The sequence below is a fragment of the Pelodiscus sinensis genome, chromosome 12 (assembly GCF_049634645.1).
Source record: "Pelodiscus sinensis isolate JC-2024 chromosome 12, ASM4963464v1, whole genome shotgun sequence".
NCBI classification, from domain to species: Eukaryota; Metazoa; Chordata; order Testudines; family Trionychidae; genus Pelodiscus; species Pelodiscus sinensis.
Genome location: NC_134722.1, coordinates 24,522,501 through 24,541,057, shown reverse-complemented (window position 1 = coordinate 24,541,057; position 18,557 = coordinate 24,522,501). Strand labels below are relative to the sequence as shown.

General features: G+C 44.4%; 3 long non-coding RNA genes across 4 annotated transcripts in view; 1 reads left to right on the top strand and 2 right to left on the bottom strand.

Moving 5' to 3' along the window:
* Positions 1–950, bottom strand: part of LOC142831153 (uncharacterized) — a 39,245-nt gene extending 38,295 nt beyond the window's left edge. Inside the window, exon 1 of the long non-coding RNA XR_012906819.1 lies at positions 821–950. This is a non-coding gene — a long non-coding RNA (uncharacterized LOC142831153). The remainder of the gene's footprint in view (positions 1–820) is intronic.
* The window catches only part of LOC112545489 (uncharacterized), a 32,311-nt gene continuing 13,964 nt past the window's right edge, over positions 211–18,557 (top strand). Inside the window, exons 1-3 of one of the 2 annotated variants that reach the window (XR_012906817.1) lie at positions 211–824; positions 7,949–8,169; positions 10,441–11,018. This is a non-coding gene — a long non-coding RNA (uncharacterized LOC112545489). Of the gene's footprint in view, positions 825–7,948; positions 8,170–10,440; positions 11,019–18,557 lie in introns of those variants that run through there. The other variant, XR_003088962.2, reaches the window with a different exon arrangement.
* Positions 11,018–18,557, bottom strand: part of LOC142831152 (uncharacterized) — an 86,129-nt gene continuing 78,589 nt past the window's right edge. Inside the window, exon 5 of the long non-coding RNA XR_012906818.1 lies at positions 11,018–11,753. This is a non-coding gene — a long non-coding RNA (uncharacterized LOC142831152). The remainder of the gene's footprint in view (positions 11,754–18,557) is intronic.

Genomic DNA, 18,557 nt, shown 5'->3' with positions numbered 1-18,557 from the left:
TCATGAGTGAACGCCGAGAATTTCATGAGTGGTCATGAATCTGCTCCAGAGTAACTGTCACTGTCTGTCCCAATGAGCACAGCTTCCTGGAATGAGGATGCAAAAATTTTACCATAGTCAAACCCATTAGTTTCTATGGAGAAATGTGGAACAATGTCTACAAAATAAAATCGCTCTCAAGTACAACTCCTCCATTTTTTATTGATTTTTTTTAAACTATCTCTTGGCACAGTTTACAGTTCCCATTTACTGAGTTGTGTGCCATCAGATCTCTTTTGCCATGCCTTCAATGCACTGCTGATCCTCTTCTTTGGTGTCATTCCACCTGCCTGTGTATGTTACCAGCTATGCAACATCAGGAAAACACTTGTACTAATCTCCCAAAGAGGATCACTCATCCAGGTGAGATCTGGTTCCTGATTGCATAGAGCCCCAGCTGACTAGATCCTGGGAGGGAAGGAGGACTGCCCTCTTAGTGGATGCCTTTAGTCTCAAAGGATTGAATTCACAGGCAAGGTTCAGCACAAAGGAGGGACATGCCTGCCATTTTCCTTTGTCTCTGGCCAGGCTCCCTATATAGGCAGCAGGGAGGGGAGTAACTGCCAGCCCTATGCCTCCAGAGAAATCCCTTGCATTGTGATCTCACAGGGAAAGATGCACTGGCTGTAGAATCAGAGCCTGCCAATAGCATACAGGAACTTGCACAGCAGGTTTAACCTTAACAACCCTTCCTGCCTCCACGTTAGGCTTTTGTGCTGGGAACAGGCAATGCTCCCTCTCCAGACTTTGACTTCACACTGCTGGCTGGGTTGAAACTCACTCAGGTATGTGGTCAGCTGGGCCCAGTTGAAGGTGTACAGGAGCTGCTGGTGGGGGAAAGCGTGTTCCTCCATCCTTTCTCCACTCCAGACAGGCTGCTTTGTGGCTGCTACCTTGGAGCCTGCTCCAATGCTTATTGACATCAAAGGGAGTGTTTCAATTGACTTTAATTGGCACAGGCCTTGACTGGTAGCTAAGAAACCACTTTCATTATTCCATTATTTTGATGATGGTGATGATGATGCCTACAGACCAGGGCTTCATAGTTCTAGGTGCTTATAACACTAGGGCTGTGTCTAGACTACACATCTCTGTCAACAGAGAGATGTAGATTAGGCACATCAAAATTGCTAATGAAGCAGGGATTTAACTATCCCATGCTTCATTAGCATAAACATGGCTGCCGCTTTTTTTTCGAAATGAAGCTTTTTCGAAAAAAATGGCAGTCTAGACACGGATCTTTGAGACTAAAGGCATCCACTAAGAGGGCAAAAAATGAGGTTTACAGGATCTGTCAAAAAAGGGCTTATTTTCGACAGAACCTCGTCTAGACTGCCAGGATTTTTTTATCGAAAAAGCTCCGTTTAAAAAAAAAAGGCGGCGGCCATGTTTATGCTTATGAAAATTGGGCTATTTAAATCCCTGCTTCATTAGCAATTTCGATGTGCCTAATCTACACCTCTCTGTCAACAGAGAGGTGTAGTCTAGACACAGCCTAGGCGTGTACTTTCCCCTCACTCCCTGGCAGTGGTGAAGGGAAACAGCCAGCTACATCCCCATATGAACTGGGGGAAGGAACTTCTCTTCCCCCGCTGCCCTCCATAAAGGGTGCTTGAAGTGGAGGGAAGGCTTGGGGCTAGAGCAGTCCCAGATGAAAAGGGGTGTGGCCCCCAGCCAGTCCATTTCCCCTGCCTCTTTTCTGTATGGTTCTATGAGAAGCAATCTCATTCCACACACATCACATTTTCCTGGCACAATCAAACCCTTACGTTGCTTCAAGTTATGACATGAGGAAACTGCATAACAAATTTAGTGGTTCCAGCTCTTACCATTTTGGAGAAGTTCTTGAACAAACAGCCAAATAAACAGATATACAAACTCTAAAAAATATTTAGTAGCTAAGAGAGATGGTCCCTTCCCCCAAACCATTTACAATCTAAGTATAAGACAAGAAACAATAGGTGGATGTAGCAGACATACCAGAGAAGAGAGAAATAAGGGGCTTGTGACTGTGGTTTACACAAAAAGCAGTGATCACTGCACACCAGCGTCCAAACCGCTTTTGAGATTTGTGTAGCCACATGGTATAGCGGAATGTTAAAGAGGGATTTGAAGGAGGGTAATATGGTGGCATGAAGATTTTGATGAGGAGCACCTACATGAAGGTCAGCACTGGAGAAAGTGCAAAGATGCTTGCTGGAATTTTGAAATGAGCAATTAAAAATGGCATAATTTTTAGAACAATGGCAAGAATTAACATATAGATAGTGTATCGCTGATTGGGAATAGGCCATCAGGAGCCTTAAATAAGAACAAACGTCATTTATTTTTGAGGCGGTAGAAAGGGGAATGCAACAGGCGATGTAATGCGAGAGGTGAGCTGGCTGAAGTGAGGAGTCAGGAAAACGATCTTTTGCAGCAACATTTTGAATGATTCAAGTGGGGTAAAACAAGATTTGGTAAGACTGGAGAGGAGGCAATTGAAGCATATGGGCATGTCTACACTGGGGAGTTATTTCAAAATATCACCCCTTATTTTGAAATAACAAGGTGAATGTCCACACTACCAAGCCTGTTGTTATTTTGAAAAAACAAGCCCATTATTTCAAAATAACTCCTGCTTGTGAAGCAATAGCTATTTTGGGAGTTATTTCATTTCAAATAACCTGGTAGTGTAGACATAACTTCGGAAACACAAAATTATGAGGGCCTAGCAAAGAGGTTTAGCTGTGTGGACAGGCAGCCCAGATTTTAGAAACGTGGCTGAGGACAAAATAGCAAGAGTTTTTAGACACAACTTGAACGTAAAAATTTAAAGAGATCTGAGAAAAAAAAATGTAAGTTATGAGTGACAGAGAGAAGGATGTTCTGGCTGGTGACAGAAAAAGAGGCTTGGGGGAAAAAGTCTATTTTGGCCATGATGAGCTTTATCTATCAGCTGGACATCCATGAGGTGCTGTCAGAACAAAAGTAGACAAGTGGAAGAGGAGAGGCGGATCTGTAATCAGCATAACAGTGACAGGTTGGTAGTGTTCTGCATAGAATTGCACTAGAGCTAAATGAGATTTGGAAAAATGTCCTCTCTCTAGTCCAGATGTGAAGCATTTTGCACTTTCCTTGGCTCAGCTGTGGAGGTGAAAGAAGAAAAGATTTCCAAAGAAGGTGTCATGGACACACTTATTTTTGTTTGTTTGCTTTCTGTTCCCTTCCTTTAATAAATATACAGCTTTGACCTTGCTGGTCTGGCACCCTTGGGACCTAACTGGTCCTGAACAAGGGGATTTGCTGGACCAGTGAAGGTCCCTCCCCTCCTGGCCTGTGATGGCACCAGGTTAGAGCTCCAGACAATTCCTGCTGCTGCCCCAGCTCCCCGGGGCTCTCTAGATGCTGCTGGCACCTTGGCTGCCAGGCCAGGGCACCATGGACAGACGTGCACAGCCAGGGCAGAGCTCAGCAGCCACCTGGCTCTGCGGATGGGGCTGGAACTGAGCAGACAAGGCTGGGGCAGAGAGACAGGGACAAAACTCCCAGACCACTGCTGGGGCTGGAGCTCCATAGCCACTGCTGGGGTCAGAACTCCACCCATTCCCCCCCCCACACACACACACATGGGGTTGCCTGTTCCCCCCACTCAGTCCTGCCCCATCTCCAGATCACCCTTTTCCTGGGGTCTGTGGTCCAGGAACATCCATGGTCCATGCCAGACCACGGATGTTGCCGGACCAGGGAGTCTCCATTAAGGGAGGTAACACCTGTCCTCTTTTCTCTTCCTTTCTGTCCCAGCCAAGATTTGCAGCTCAGATAACTTTTGTTTAATGTTTTAGGAATGAGCCCATCTGATACTGGAGTCCAGTTTTCTGACACGGTTGTTAGTCTAATATCTAGAGGCCATATTTTCATCTGTGAAAACAAATATTAAGGGCTGGAAAGGGGATTTTGCAAGAAGGTTAAGGAGGCTGGACTCTATTAAGATGGGAATCAGTCATGCTTTGATTTTTAAATCCAAGTAAAGGATTTGCTTTGCAAATGCAACAGGTTTTTGTGTATTTGATTTTCGGTTTATCAAGTTTTGGCCATTCCACTCTCTCAAGAGTACAAATAAAATTAGGACAGTTGGATGTGGTGGTTTAAAGAGTATAAACAGTGATACTGCCTGGTATGTGAACATCTGAAATTTGCTTCTCAGGTCACTTTTACTTTGAAACATCTTCTTTTCAACCTGAAAAGATGTCTGCTAGGACAATTGTAATAAACCTCTATTTCTAATACGCTCACAACAAATGTACATTACAGACACATTTTTCCAGATATTTTGACCAATAAAGTGACGTGTGTGTGCACACACATACATTCATATTTAAAAATGTAACATACATTTTAAGTAGAGGATATTACCAGCCGCAGTCAAGGATAGCAGCTATAAAATTTTCTTTATACAACTTTCATACTGAACACGCATTGACATACAGTATTGATTATTGTCCAAGTTTTGGTCCTATTAAAACAAAAAGTGGAAGAACTAACTGAATGAACCAGGGTGAAACATGAATGTTTGTGGATGAAAACCATTAGGAGCAAAGACTAGTTGCAAACTTTTAACAGTTCACTTATGTCTTAGCCAGATTTCAAACCCTAATCTTTTGAAATGCAAAGCTTGTCTGTCATTCCACTGCAGCACACAGACCTCCCAAAATATGTATAATATGGCTACTGACATATTCGTCACCTCAAGCATTAAGATGTGAGAACTGTGATTTTGTCACTGGTATAATTCATGCCTTATAATCAGAAAACAAATCCTATGGAGCTCCGTAGTGTGTTCAGCCTTATCATAATGACTATTCTGTATCATGCTATGTTTTCAGCTGCCATTGGTAAATAATCCACTCTTTTCCTTTGAACACAATGGTGCAGCCCAGTTCTTAATATTACCTGGGTCTATATCATTGTAACAAATCTTTTTCACAGTACTAGATTTTCCTTTAGGCTACTCATACTCTGTGAAAGAAAAAAAAGTGTTAATAGCTTTAATCAAAACATTATTGACTGAGATCATTAAAATCTCAGAGAGGCATTTAATTCAAAATTTCCCATATTCACAGTAGTAGTGTGACTGAATGACTGAAAAATCAACCTTTATGTCATAGTAGTTTCTTAGAATGTTTATTTACTTTTCCTCTGAGGCACGCTAATTGCAATAAGAGGTCTTCACAAGCAATCCAGTAGGCAAATATGATTGGTTCACAGATAAGGAGTGATTCATGATTAAAAACACACAAAGCCAGTACGTGCAGCAAAAAGTTATTAGACTTTAGGCCAAATTACAAAAGGAGTCTCCAAAATGACTAGTGAGGACAGTTTATGAAAACATGTATTTTTATATCTAAATGAAAACTCATCTACACAATTGCCTGTTAGGCATATGCAAGTGATCATGTACTTGTGAGAAAGATGTTTGCTTGCAGAAATGTGTGTCTTGCCTTATCCATACAAATGTTGGGTTTAGTTTCTTTGAACTGGTGCCTTTGCAATGTCTGCCAACACATTTTGGAAGAGACAGTTGAAAATTTGACCCACTCCCTGCTTAAAACAGTCTTGAATTTTTTTGTGAGCATTTTCCATTCTGTTATGAATGGAGTTTGTGAGCATCCTTGATAAATATTTGCTTGTATTGTACATGAACATGACAGATAATCACAAAGGGTACATCTACACTGTAGCCTTCTTGCGGAAAAGCTTATGCAAATGAAGTTGGGCGTGGAATATTGCTGTGCTTCATTTGCATAATTAATTAGCAGCCATTTTTTGCGCAAGAGGCTTTTGCGTAAAAAAGAGCTGTGTAGATGGCTCCTTTTTTAGCAAAAAAAACCCTCTTGCACAAGAGCCGTTCTTCCTTATTTTTTCAGGAAGAACGGCTCTTGTGCAAGAGGGGGGTTTTGCACAAAAGGAGCTGTCTACACTGCTCTTTTTTGTGCAAAAGACTCTTGCGCAAATACAGCTGCTCATTAATTATGCAAATGAAGCACAGTGATATTCCACGCTGAGCTTCATTTGTATAAGCTTTTCTGCAAGAAGGCTACAGTGAGACATAGCCAAATTAATCTTTTCCTCCAATGTATTGATTAAGAATGCTTGTAATTATCCATTGCACTGCAGCAGAGTATGGTGGTAGCTTATATTTCACAGTGCCTTAAGTAAGAGTTCCAGAACAAGGTTATTCACAAGTGTGCTAGTTCAGAAATTGTTAATTAGGGAAGTGTTTCTCAAAGTGTTCTGCAGGCCTGCTTGGGCTGGAAATGGCAAACTAGAGCCAATGGGAGCTGTGAGGCGCCATGGCTACAGACCCCTTAGGTCAGTGGTTTCCAGTCTTTTTAAGTGCAAGATCACTTTTCCAATTTAAGTCAATCCAGGATCTTCAAACCGAAATACCCTTGTCCTACCTCCTTCTTTACCCCTTCTTTGAGGCTCTGCCCCACCACACCCCTTTTTCAAGGCTCCACCCCATTCTGTGGAGATGGGGTACAGAGGTGGGAGGAAGGGAACATCCTGACATCAGTGGCCCCACTCTTCTGCCTCCCACACCTTGAATAGCAAACAGAAGCCCACCAAGCGTAAGGGCAACTTCAAGGCCGAGACCAGGAGCAGCACAGCAGTTGAGGGAAGGGCAGATGAAGTGCTCTAGCTCCAAGCCAAACCAATCAGGATCACCTATCACAGGCTCCAAGATCTACCAGTAGATCCTGATCTACTGGTTGGTGACCACTGCTTTAGGTAAACAAAGTGGCATAGGCCCACCAGCAGCTTTCCCATAGCGGGTCCATGGAATCATAGGGCTGGAAGAGACCTCAGGAAGTCATTGAGTCCATCCCCCTGCCCAAAGCAGGACCAACCCCAACTCAATCATCCCAGCCAGGGCTTTGTCAAGCCGAGACTTAAAAACCTCTAGGGATGGAGATTCCACCACCTCCCTAGGTAACCCATTCCAGTATTTCACCACCATCCTGGTGAAATTGTTTTTTCTAATATCCAACCTAGACCTCCCACACTGTAATTTGAGACCATTGCTCCTTGTTCTGCCATCCATCACTACTGTGAACAGCCTCTCTCCATCCTCTTTGGAACCTCCCGTCAGGAAGTTGAAGGCTGCTAGCAAATCCCCCCCTCACTCTTCGCTTCTGTAGACTAAATAAGCCCAAATCCCTCAGCCTCTCCTTGTAGGTCATGTGCTTCAGCCCCCTAATCATTTGGGTTGCCTTCATGTGGCCTCACCAGTGCAGAACTGGTTGAGAAACACTGCATTAGGGTAAGGTAGTCATTTAGCTTAGTTCATGTTCAGTGTGGGAAAAGTTAAAATAATTAGGACATGTACTATATATTTTGGCCAGTTGCTGACTATGTGTTGCAAAAATAGGGAGAGCATGCTAGTTAGTAAGCGGAGATCATCTGTTCTTGTGTTCTATTTTTATAGATTTGTAAATTATTGCTTTTATTGGTTCCAAGATATTTAAGTTATTTTGCAGCTTTGTAAAACTAAAATAATTATCTTGCCCCTTTCCCCAAATGTTAATATATATTTTAAATTTTAAACTTGAAAAAAATATTGCTTTTTTTCAAACAGGACTTCTTCTCAATGCAAACAAAACCTCAGATGAAAGCTTATACTGTAGTATGAAAATGAGTTGCATTATAAGACATCTGCTACTCCTTGAACTTTGATATAGACCTTTCTTGAAAATGTCTCTTGTTTAAGTGCCAAAAGTCATTCTCTTCATTTTGCTTGCCTGATCTGTATTTTTCTAAAGGCAGATTTGCTGTTTCTTCTATCCAAACAATCCTTTCATGCGGAAGTAGCTTTTTCTTCTATCCAGACAATCCTTTCATATCTAAATATTTTCCTTTCTTTTTTCAGGACAGCCTGACTTTGCTGAAACTCAGGCTATTCCTTCCAAACTGCCTTCGACTTCCTACATCCTCCCCCATACAGTGATGAGCAGGGCTGTTGCCTGACACAGTTTCTAAGTAGCTGGCCTTCACAGTGGAACATGAAGCTCAGAAGGGTCAGGACCATGAGGAGGAGATAAGCCCATGACATTCCAAGGGGCTTGCACACTACAACTTTTTATTGCAAATGTGAGTGGAGGCATTTTATTGTAGTTAGGTGGAAGAAGTACAAAGTATGGACTGTAAATGTTTTATAGAACCAGCACTATGAAAATTAGTAATATAAAACTTGTTATGATGACTATATGTTGTATTAATATATATTATGTCATAATATATAGGAAATTTTTGAAATAAATAGAATTTAATTATTTTGTTTTAAGTGAAAGGTACTAGATTATAAATCCTGGAAGCTGAAATTTTCTTTTTCTTCATATAGGACCAGGCAAGGACTTGGTCATGCCTCCTACTGCTATTCACATCATGAGTGAGATGCAGCCCCTATATGCACAGTCTCACACAAGTGGGTGGGCAGAGCAGGTGGGAAAAGTCAACGGGCTGAGCCTTACATGAGTGATATAGGAGAGTGTGTGCTGCAGTGCATATAGACTCATGCTGTTTACTCCCTACTCAGAGCAACACAAGGACTGAATCACTATCTCCAATGCTTCTCTAACAATATCTTGCAGCCTCTTATGTTGGTAGTTCATAAAGGGTAGTTCATAATGTCCATTATTCCAAAATAACTATGCGAATGTCTACACAGAGATGCCGTTATTTCAAAATTATTTTGAAAAAATGGGTGGATTATTTCAGTGTTGGTAAACCTCATTCTGCGAGGAATAACACCTCTTCCAAAATAGCTATTTCAAAATAGTGGCTGTGTAGAGAGGGCAGCTGCCGTTATTTTGAAATAAGGGGTCTTCAGCTTTTCCCATGGTGCCCTGCTGGCCTCACTCAACCAAACTCTACAGTTCCCTCTTCCGATAGAACCCTTAAACCTGAAGCCTCAGGGGAAAGGGCTTGTGGCACGCAGGTGGCCCTGGCAGCCCTGAGCCACCCAGCAGGTGCCACAGCGATGCATTTTGGCCACAATGAGCCAGTCCGCTATTCCCACCCAGCTCTCCACTGCTCGCAGGGAGCAGTCAGACAGCTCCTAGGAGCCTGCCGGGCCTGAAAGAGGTTCAGATATCCTGGACCTCATTAAAGTTTGGGGAGAGGAGGCAAATCTCCAGAATCTCCACACCAGATGCAGGAATGGGGATATGTATGGCTGGATGGCTGAGAGCCTGACCAACCCAGGATACACCTGTACACAGAAGCAGGTGCAGATGAAAGTGAAAGAGCTCCGCCAGGTATATGCCAGGACCTGAAAGCACAGCTCCCGCTCTGGGGTAGAACGCTATTCCTGCCCCTACTTCACAATCTGGACCACATCCTAGAGAGCAGGGCAGCCTGCCTCCCCCCAACACAGTAGTGGACTCAGAGCTCGAGATGTCCATCATCATCCTTCTGGGAGACAGAACCAATGAGGAGGAGGAGGAGCCGGACAAGGCCAGGACCGTCACCATGCTGGCCCTGGAACTGGTACCCCACACAATAGATGTGTCCCAGGCATTGTCTGAGCCTGGGAAGGCACATCAGGTGAGTGCCATCATGTTCCCTATGCACACAGAATGGAGGGGGCAGGAAGCGAGGGGCTGGAGTATGCTCCTCGCTTAGCCTTTGTGGCCTGAGGATCATGCAGCAGTCTGTGCACATGGAAGCACATGCAGCGGCACTTCGGGGCACACAGCCTCAGCGGGCAGCACCAGAAGACCCTTGTTCTATTGGCCACAGGGTGTCTGGAGAGACCTGCCTTACTACTCATGACACCGGGATGAAACAGCCTCCCATCGTCCCTCCACAAGCCACCACTCGAAGTAGGCTGGGGACTCGGAGACACACACACACACCCTCAGCTGAGCCGCACACGGCACACTGGCATGCCCACACTCTCAGGGCAGCAGCCACTCCTAGAGACAGTGCAGCGAGGCAGAGGAGCATCTGCAGCTCACACACAAATCCCGCCTCCCCCCAACACCATGTCCCGCTCTTCTCCAGCAGGCAGGGAGAGACGTTCTCTCCCTGCAGAATGCGACCACTGCCAGACCCAGTGTTTGTGTGGCATGGAGGGGAGCCCAGCTGCCCAGTGGCCCCGCCTCCCACCTGCAGGATCCCAGTCTGGCCGGCACCTTCCTATGCCTGCTTGACCCTGGGATAGGAGGGTAGTGAGGCTCCCCCCTTGAACATCTGAGGCCCTGCGGGCAAGGGCCCACTGGCTAGAGTGCACATAGCCTTGCTCCAAGCACATTGCCTTTGTCTAAGCTGAGAACTCTCACTCTTGGCTCAGAGATGAGGGCTGGGCTTCAGGCTCAGTGGCTCCTGGGATGACTGACTGTCTCTTTTTATTATCCAAAGCTGGACCAGCTGTGAGAAGGAGATGGTTGACACCACCTGGGGCAGCCTCCAGAACCTGAGGGACTCGCAGGCACATGGACAAGTACCACAGGGAGCATCTCGTGGCAGTCTGATCCATGGAGCTGACCCTGGATCACAGACTTCAGAAAGATATCCAGCTGTGGAGAGACACCTGGCAGGAGAGGCTGGATCAGGGCTGCATCATGTGTGTGGCGGTACAATCCCTGGTCACCAGCATGCTGCCTGCACCTGCACCTGCTCCCTCTCCTCCTGCCTCTCCCACCAACCACCACTGTGTCTGCCAAGGCCCCCACACCCATGGTGGTGAGATCACCAGAGCCAGGCACCACACCTACTCACAGCCCTGATCCTGTCCTCACCTCTTCTCCCCACTTTCTAGCTCCCTCCTACCCCCTGCAAGGGTCTCATCTCCCCTCTACTCCCCTCTCCCAGGTTCATTCCCCAGTCACTCCCCAGTAACCTCTACCTCAAATAAAAAAAACCCAGAGTTTATTTTTTCCAAAACAAACTGTCTTTTTTATTATCTCTACAGGGAAAGGGGGAAGGAGGAAAGGGAAGGGTGTGAGAGGAAAGGCAGAGAGGGGAAAGTGTCACAGAGGTCCTTGTGAGAAACTCCCCCTCAGGGTCTCCGAGATGTACAAAGCCCCTTGATGGGCCTGCCGGATGGCAGCCATACATAGCTGTTTGAAGGCCCTGCCAATGCAGTCAGCCGCTTCCCCCAACCCAGGGAGGAATGCCTCCTCCTTCTGTTCACAAATATTGTGAAGGACACAGCACATGGCCACCATGTGTGGGATGATCCAGCCGGGTGAGGAGGCATCTGAACCACACTTTCAGACACCCAAATGCACCCTCAATGACCATGCCAGCCCCGCTAAGCCTGGCATTGAACCGCTCCCTGGTCAAGGTGGCTGGTGTAGGATTTCATGAGCCAAGGCAAGAGAGGGTAGGCCCGTCCCCCACCATGCACGTTAGTATGTCCACATCCCCAACCCGGATGGTGCTGTTTCTTAAACTCACTCGAGTTTTGGAAGACATGAGCATCATGCGCCATCCCCAACCACCAGACGTATATGTCCATAAACTGGCCCCGGTGGTCTATGACATCCTGCAGGACCATCGAGAAGTACCCCTTCTGGTTCATGTACACAGAAGCCTGGTGGTCGAGGGCCCATATGGGGATGTGGGAGCTGTCAATAGCCCCCCTGTAGTTGGGGAAGCCGGCGATGATGGCATCCATGTTGCTGAAGTTGACCCTGTGCAGCAAGATGGTGTTGATTGGCCCACACCACCTGTAGAAGGAGACAGACAAATAAACAAACAAACAAACAGAGAATCACAGGGGTGCCAGGACCCTTGGGAGGTCCCCAAGGCCAAAACCCCTCTCCCCCACACACACCAGGAGAAACCCCCTCACTTACCCTGGCAGGGCTTTGTGAGGGCGGGACTGAAAAAATCTCCCAGGGAGGGGGCTTTTACAACCTTCCCCTGTCCCACGCTTTGCCTAGGGAACCCCACTCCAGCAGTTCAATTCACCACCTTTCTGGGACAATAGCCTACAGAAACTGCTGCATGAAGTGCAGCACAAGCTGCAATAGCCGTCAACTACCCAAAGGCAGCTCCTACTCCATGTCTAGAGAGCTGAGGTATCTGCAAGGGCTACCATAGCAGGCAGAGAAAAGGCTTTGCTGTCCCTGAAGGAGGTAGGCAAAGGAAAAGAGCCTGAGACACTGCTATACGGGGGTTGGGGTCCCTTTAAGCAAGAGCCTCGGATAGCCTCAGGCAGCAGCCACGGGAAGTAAGTGCGGTCCTGATGCTCGGCCTGAAGTAGTTCTAGGTGGCCTTAAATGTGATTTAGCGTCCAACCAGTGTGGAGACACTATTTCATAATAGCTAAGTGCTATTTCAATGAGCTTTTGGCATGTAGACATGCTATTTTGAAATAAGCTATTTCGGAATATGTCTTCCGGAATAGCTTATTCCAAAATAAATGTGCAGTGTAGTTGTAGCCGAAATGACAGCCTAACCCAGAATAAGTCATGGCTAAGAAGGGATCCCCACACTACTCTGATAATGTGCCCCACCCTTTCCCAAGAAATACCATCTCTGCATGAAAGGAGATAATTCAGTGTCCACTTTTCAATGGGCACTTGAGCAGAGGATCAGGCCCACAGTGCTTGACCTCTATCATGGGATGCCTTTCAGTAACAGGACTGATGCCACTCTTTTGTTTCACCTTCTCCAGCCCAGTAAATATCTACCAAATAATAATTCATTGCCTATATCAACAGCCTGGGCTGGATTGGATCCAGCAATAAATCATACTGCCCTTACTTATGTGATTGATTTTTATTTAGAGTTGTCCCATGGGCTTTACTAAGCAGCTACACCAAACAAAAATTAATTTGGGTTTCACAAATGGGCCCAAAGTATTGAAAGACACTATATCTCATATCACTAATGACATGTAGGTTCTCTGGATTTCGTAGTGTGTAGTTGTTAAATTCATAATACTGTACAAGATTGTCTCAAAGGGTATGTCTACACTACCCTCCTAATTCGAAATAGGAGGGTAATGTAGTCATACCGCAATTGCAAATGAAGCCCGGGATTTGAATTTCCCGGGCTTCATTTGCATAAAGCCGGCCGGCGCCATTTTTAAATGCCGGCAGTTCGAACCCCGTGCCGCGCGGCTACACGCGGCACGGAGTAGCTAGTTTGGATTAGGCTTCCTTTAAACTTTCAGGGCTTTTGATGAAATATTTCCAAAGATCTGCCATCCAAAAGTGTGTGAGCTATGCATGCAAATAATGTCTTTCGTTGTGGTCTTAGACATTCCTATTACCAGTGAATTTTAAATGGTGCTTCCAAGATCATGGTTGCAGGAACATTCATGGAGTATATAGTCAGTGTTTCCCACTTAATGCAAGTATAGGATCTTGTATGAGAATGTATAAAATATTGCCAAAAATAACAGATCATTGATTGTAAATGGGATTGATTGTAAATGGGTCTTCTCTCATCAGTTTATACAGAAGTAAACATAGGTTATCCAGCAATAATGAGGAAATATGCCATTTTTATTAATTTAGTGGCTCCACTGCAGACACAGAGCACACTTGTTAACAAATATGAGGTGTGGAGGTATTACCTGTCGAAAGTGGGTGCTGGTGATGCAAGCAGAGAATACTCCTATGTTTCTGTATCCCCAGTTACAGTTCAGGCAGTATGCTATGGACTATGCTATTACAGATTGTGACAGTTGATATCTACAAACATTAAAAGCAACCTAGTCAGTGGGATATGATCTGCTCTGCTACACTGGAAACTCAGTTTACAGCTTCCAAGATTGTCCTGAAGATGGTCAGTTCATTTTCTGAAAAGTTTTTTTTTTTTTAACATTTCAAGTGCTCCACTTGATGGTTTATTAAAGTGTTTGCCAGAATGAGTTTTATCTAAACACTGGCAACAAACTTCACTTCTGGTTCTTTACTCTTATGTATTACTCTGGTCATCCTTCTTCATCTAGCATATTTTTCTGTATGATTTTTGCTTGGTCCGAGCTGCAACACATTTGTGACTACACAAATAAACAATATCAGTTCAGCAGATGAATCTTGCAGCCTAAACCCTAGAGTAAATTTCATAATCAACTAGGCTGAATGATGTTTTTAGTAGGCCAAGGCTGATACTAACTATAATTCACAATCCCTGGATACATTGCTCTGTAATAAAGCTTGAATGTCAGACATCTCAGCCAAGAGCTAACGTACCTGTTTGAACTAGTCTTGTGCCAATGGAAACACATCAGAAATGGAAAACATTTAGCCTACTGTATAATCATAAATGGATTCTTTTTTAAGCAAAGGAAGAATAATCACCTATACATACACACACAAATATGTAAAATGTTAATATATAATAAAGCCTTAAACCACTCCTTGTTGGCATGCTCAGAATGTCACTGTAAATAAATATATTGAAATGCTATTAGAGTCTAAGATATTTTTGTCCATCAGTAATATTAGTTTAACAGGACAAACTTTCATTATATTCTGGCATTCGGTACATATAGTATGATGTTTGTGTACCAAATGTCAAAATATAACGATGTTTTAGCATTTTTATTTATGTATTTAGGAGTTATTAATTTAAGAGTGACCTTATTTAAGTCAAAGCTGCAATTGAACTGCAATATAATCAAAATCTATGTCTACAAATTCCAAAATAGCACTTTTGCTTCTTAAGCAGGCATTAGTTGCTGTTTAATAGTCAAATACTTACTTAGATCTCGTAAGAATGCTTTTTCCCCCTAAGCTGGCAACTCCAGCGTGCACAATGGTTTAATCGTATATTGTTCTCTGAGTACTAACCCTTTACAAATCATATGACATAAAAAGAAAAATAAGTAACATTGTAAAGACAGTAATGAGAACTGTTGAGCTAAAGTGCCTCTTAAAGAAATCCTAATAAATTCCAGAATTTCTAGTCTTCTGGCAAGCTTCCATTTAGAATAAAATCAATGATCAATGGTTGCAAACAGTCAGCATCAGGCTTGCATGCCTCCAGAGCAGAAAAAACTCATAGTCGAAAGATGACATTTAAAGGAAAAAAGCTGACATTGACTCCATCACTGTCATTGCTTCTGCCATAAAGCAGCTTCAAATATTAAAACATTTTTCATCTGTGCTGCATTATTGGCACCAGAAATTGTTTTCTCTCTGTCTGATACTCACTTGAACTGCAGCAAAGCTCCCCAGAGACTCCAGATTGTTACCAAGGCCTCATAACATATTGGCAGTTGATGTGGTGGTGTTCATGTACACTTGCCACTCACAAAGGAGCCTCCCGCTCTGTCTCCCACTGCCAGGCAAAAGAAATTTGACTCAAGTTCAATGACTTGGAAGGGGGAATTGTGCATCATTGTGTGTGTGCATGTGTGAGGAGATGGGGGAGTGCATTTGCACACACGCACATGCACCTTCTTAAACTCTGTGTGGGTTTGCTGATGGAGATGGGGGGGGTATGTACGTTTGCTGGAGTGTATTAAGCAACTGACCATTCACATTGATTTTTTTAAGCAGTGCTCCTCTCCTTTCACAGAAACTCCTGCTCTTAATTTGTCTTGCATTCTGTGCTGTAGCTGCTCATAGGCAAGTGCTTCACAGAGTCTTTGTTAATAGTAATGTACATTTCTCCAAGTCAGTAACAGGGACACAAATCAGGGGCACATTCATGGGAGAGACTTAGTCATGGAGTGAAAAGTCTTCACTTACTACAGGATAATCTTGGCCCAAGTTCTTAAATAAACACAACACCACTAATACACAAGTCAGTGATTTAAAAAAACCACAGTAGGGCAATATAGAAAACACTGGGGCATGCTGTATTAAAAGCAAACGTGTAGAGGAATTAATGCATTGTATTTTACATTGTCACATTTCATCTACTGTGTTCCACAAAAGATGGAGTGTTTTCAACTATTCCTGGCCATTTGGTCTATAGAAGCAGACACAATCAAGCATAGTTTGGTTCCAATATACCAGGACTACAATAAATCAATATACCAGGACTACCGAGGAGTAATGGTAGTTCGGAATAGGAAACCTAATCCAAACTACCTAGTCCGTGCCGCGTGTAGCCGTGGGGCACAGAGTCCGCACTGGTGGACATTTAAAAATGGCGGCGCCCGGCAATATGCAAATGAAGCCCAGGAAATTCAAATCCCGGGCTTCATTTGCAACTCCGGTTGCCTACATTACCACCCTAGTTCGAACTAGGGTGGTAGTGTAGACATACCCTCACTCTTTAACAGAGTCACAGACTCCCTGAGTCACAGACTCCAGTGATATTCAGGTTTGGGGGTTCAGGATAACCTCTAGTGAGGCTCAGAATTTGATACAGATCTGAATTCCCCTAGAGCTGCACACCAGAGGTAGGTGTTAGGAGGTTGGTATCTGCTGTTCTAGCTGTCCCTTATAAAGACAAATCTCAGTCAGGGTATGTCTACACTACCCTCCTAGTTCGAACTAGGAGGGTAATGTATGCATACCGCACTTGCTAATGAAGCCCGGGATTTGAATTTCCCGGGCTTCATTAGCATAAGCGGGGAGCCGCCATTTTTAAATCCCCGCTGCTTCGAACCCCGTGTAGCGCGGCTACACGGGGCTCGAACTAGGTAGTTCGGACTAGGGTGCCTATTCCGAACTACCGGTACACCTCGTTTCACGAGGAGTAACGGTAGTTCGGAATAGGACCCTAGTCCGAACTACCTAGTTCGAGCCCCGTGTAGCCGCGCTACACGGGGTTCGAAGCAGCGGGGATTTAAAAATGGCGGCTCCCCGCTTATGCTAATGAAGCCCGGGAAATTCAAATCCCGGGCTTCATTAGCAAGTGCGGTATGCATACATTACCCTCCTAGTTCGAACTAGGAGGGTAGTGTAGACATACCCCCAGGGACTTGTGATTCAAATCCCAAATTCTCCTGTTCTCCAGCCATGCTGCCATAGAGGGGTATGTGTAATTTGTGACCATAGCCAGTGCCTCTAAGCCATTCTAATAGCTGGGAAAATCCAAGCCATGCTCCCATCACCTTTGGTGCATCACCTATTCTACAGCCAGGAGTGGTAGGAGATGTAGGTGCTTCTATTTCAGGTTTCACCCATCCACTGGATGTTTTATGCCATCAGAGACCAAGTGTTGGCCCCCAGTGCAACTTCTGATGCATTATGTACCACATCTATGAACGCCACTATATTAGCTGTTCTCAAACTTCTCTGCACTGCAACCTTTGTCTGACAACAAAAAATACTACATGTTCCTGGGCAGGAATAGGGGAGCAGACCTTGAGCCTGGGCTAAAGCACCCAGGATTTAGTGAGTCTAATACTGGCCCTAGGATTCCGACCCCACCGTTTGAGCACCACTGCACTAAATGATATAACAATGCAACAATACTGGAAACAAACACTTTCCTGATTACCTTAGACTACAGTCCATGTAGAAGGACACTTTCTGCAGTGGCGCAAGCACTGGAAGTGCCCAACCATTAATTCACTGTGGCGCTGCTCTGTGTCTCAGTTTCTCCTTAACTTTGTTAAGTGTTTTGTGAGATATTGCTGAAAACTTCTGTATAGTTGATGCATATTAAAGTTACCTCTTAATTAAACCTGTGCTCTCAGGTGGACCCATACATTTTAGTTACTGATGACAGAATGCTACCTCTGAGCCAGACAACACTAACTTATTCAAGTGCCTGGATTCATGACAGAATGTGATGCTTTAAAACATTCAGCACAGGATTGCAGCCAGAGCGTCTAATCTCAGCTCTGGCAATGAGTCACTAGTGGGTATAGGTGAAGTCACTCAGCTCTTCTGTCCCATTTTCTTCAACAGTGCATTTGAACACTACCACACTTGGCTCCCACACAGGGGTGTTTGGGGACTAGTTAACTGCTTGCACTCCATTTTTGAAGGAGCTGCATGAGGAGAATATTATTGTGATAGCCCTAACAACAATATATGCAAACCATAGCTTGAAGAATTCTCTTGAAGAAGAGGAGGCACTGTATGCTCCAACGTTTAATTAGATGTCATTCCTTCACTGTGATGGTAGTCAGTTTTTTCACAATGCCATGAGGCCATAGCCTACTATAGACAGACCATATTAACAAAAGTATATGGTTTCAGTCCATGGACAGGATGTGATCATTTGCCACAGTCCCTTTGCAGCACATTACCTCCTTCTGACCCATATGAAGAGCGGAGCAGTTAGAGTCTGACTTGAAAAGCCAGTGGTTCGTAATACCGCCTATACATTCCTGCAGGTAACAAGTGATATTTTAGCTAAGAAGGTCTATCTGACTTGGCTTGCTGGCCCTTTCAACTCAAGTAACTGCCTGTGCATGAATGACAGACTAGAGAGATCGTGTTGAAAACAAACAGAAAGAAAAATCAAATGAAAAAGTATCTGTGTGGGTTGCTTTATTGTGGAAGTGAATGTCAGCATTAAGATTTAGACCTCCTAGTTTAACACATCCTGCCTTCCCCAGTTTAATAACCATACACAGAAGTAAAAAGACAGCATATAAAAACATG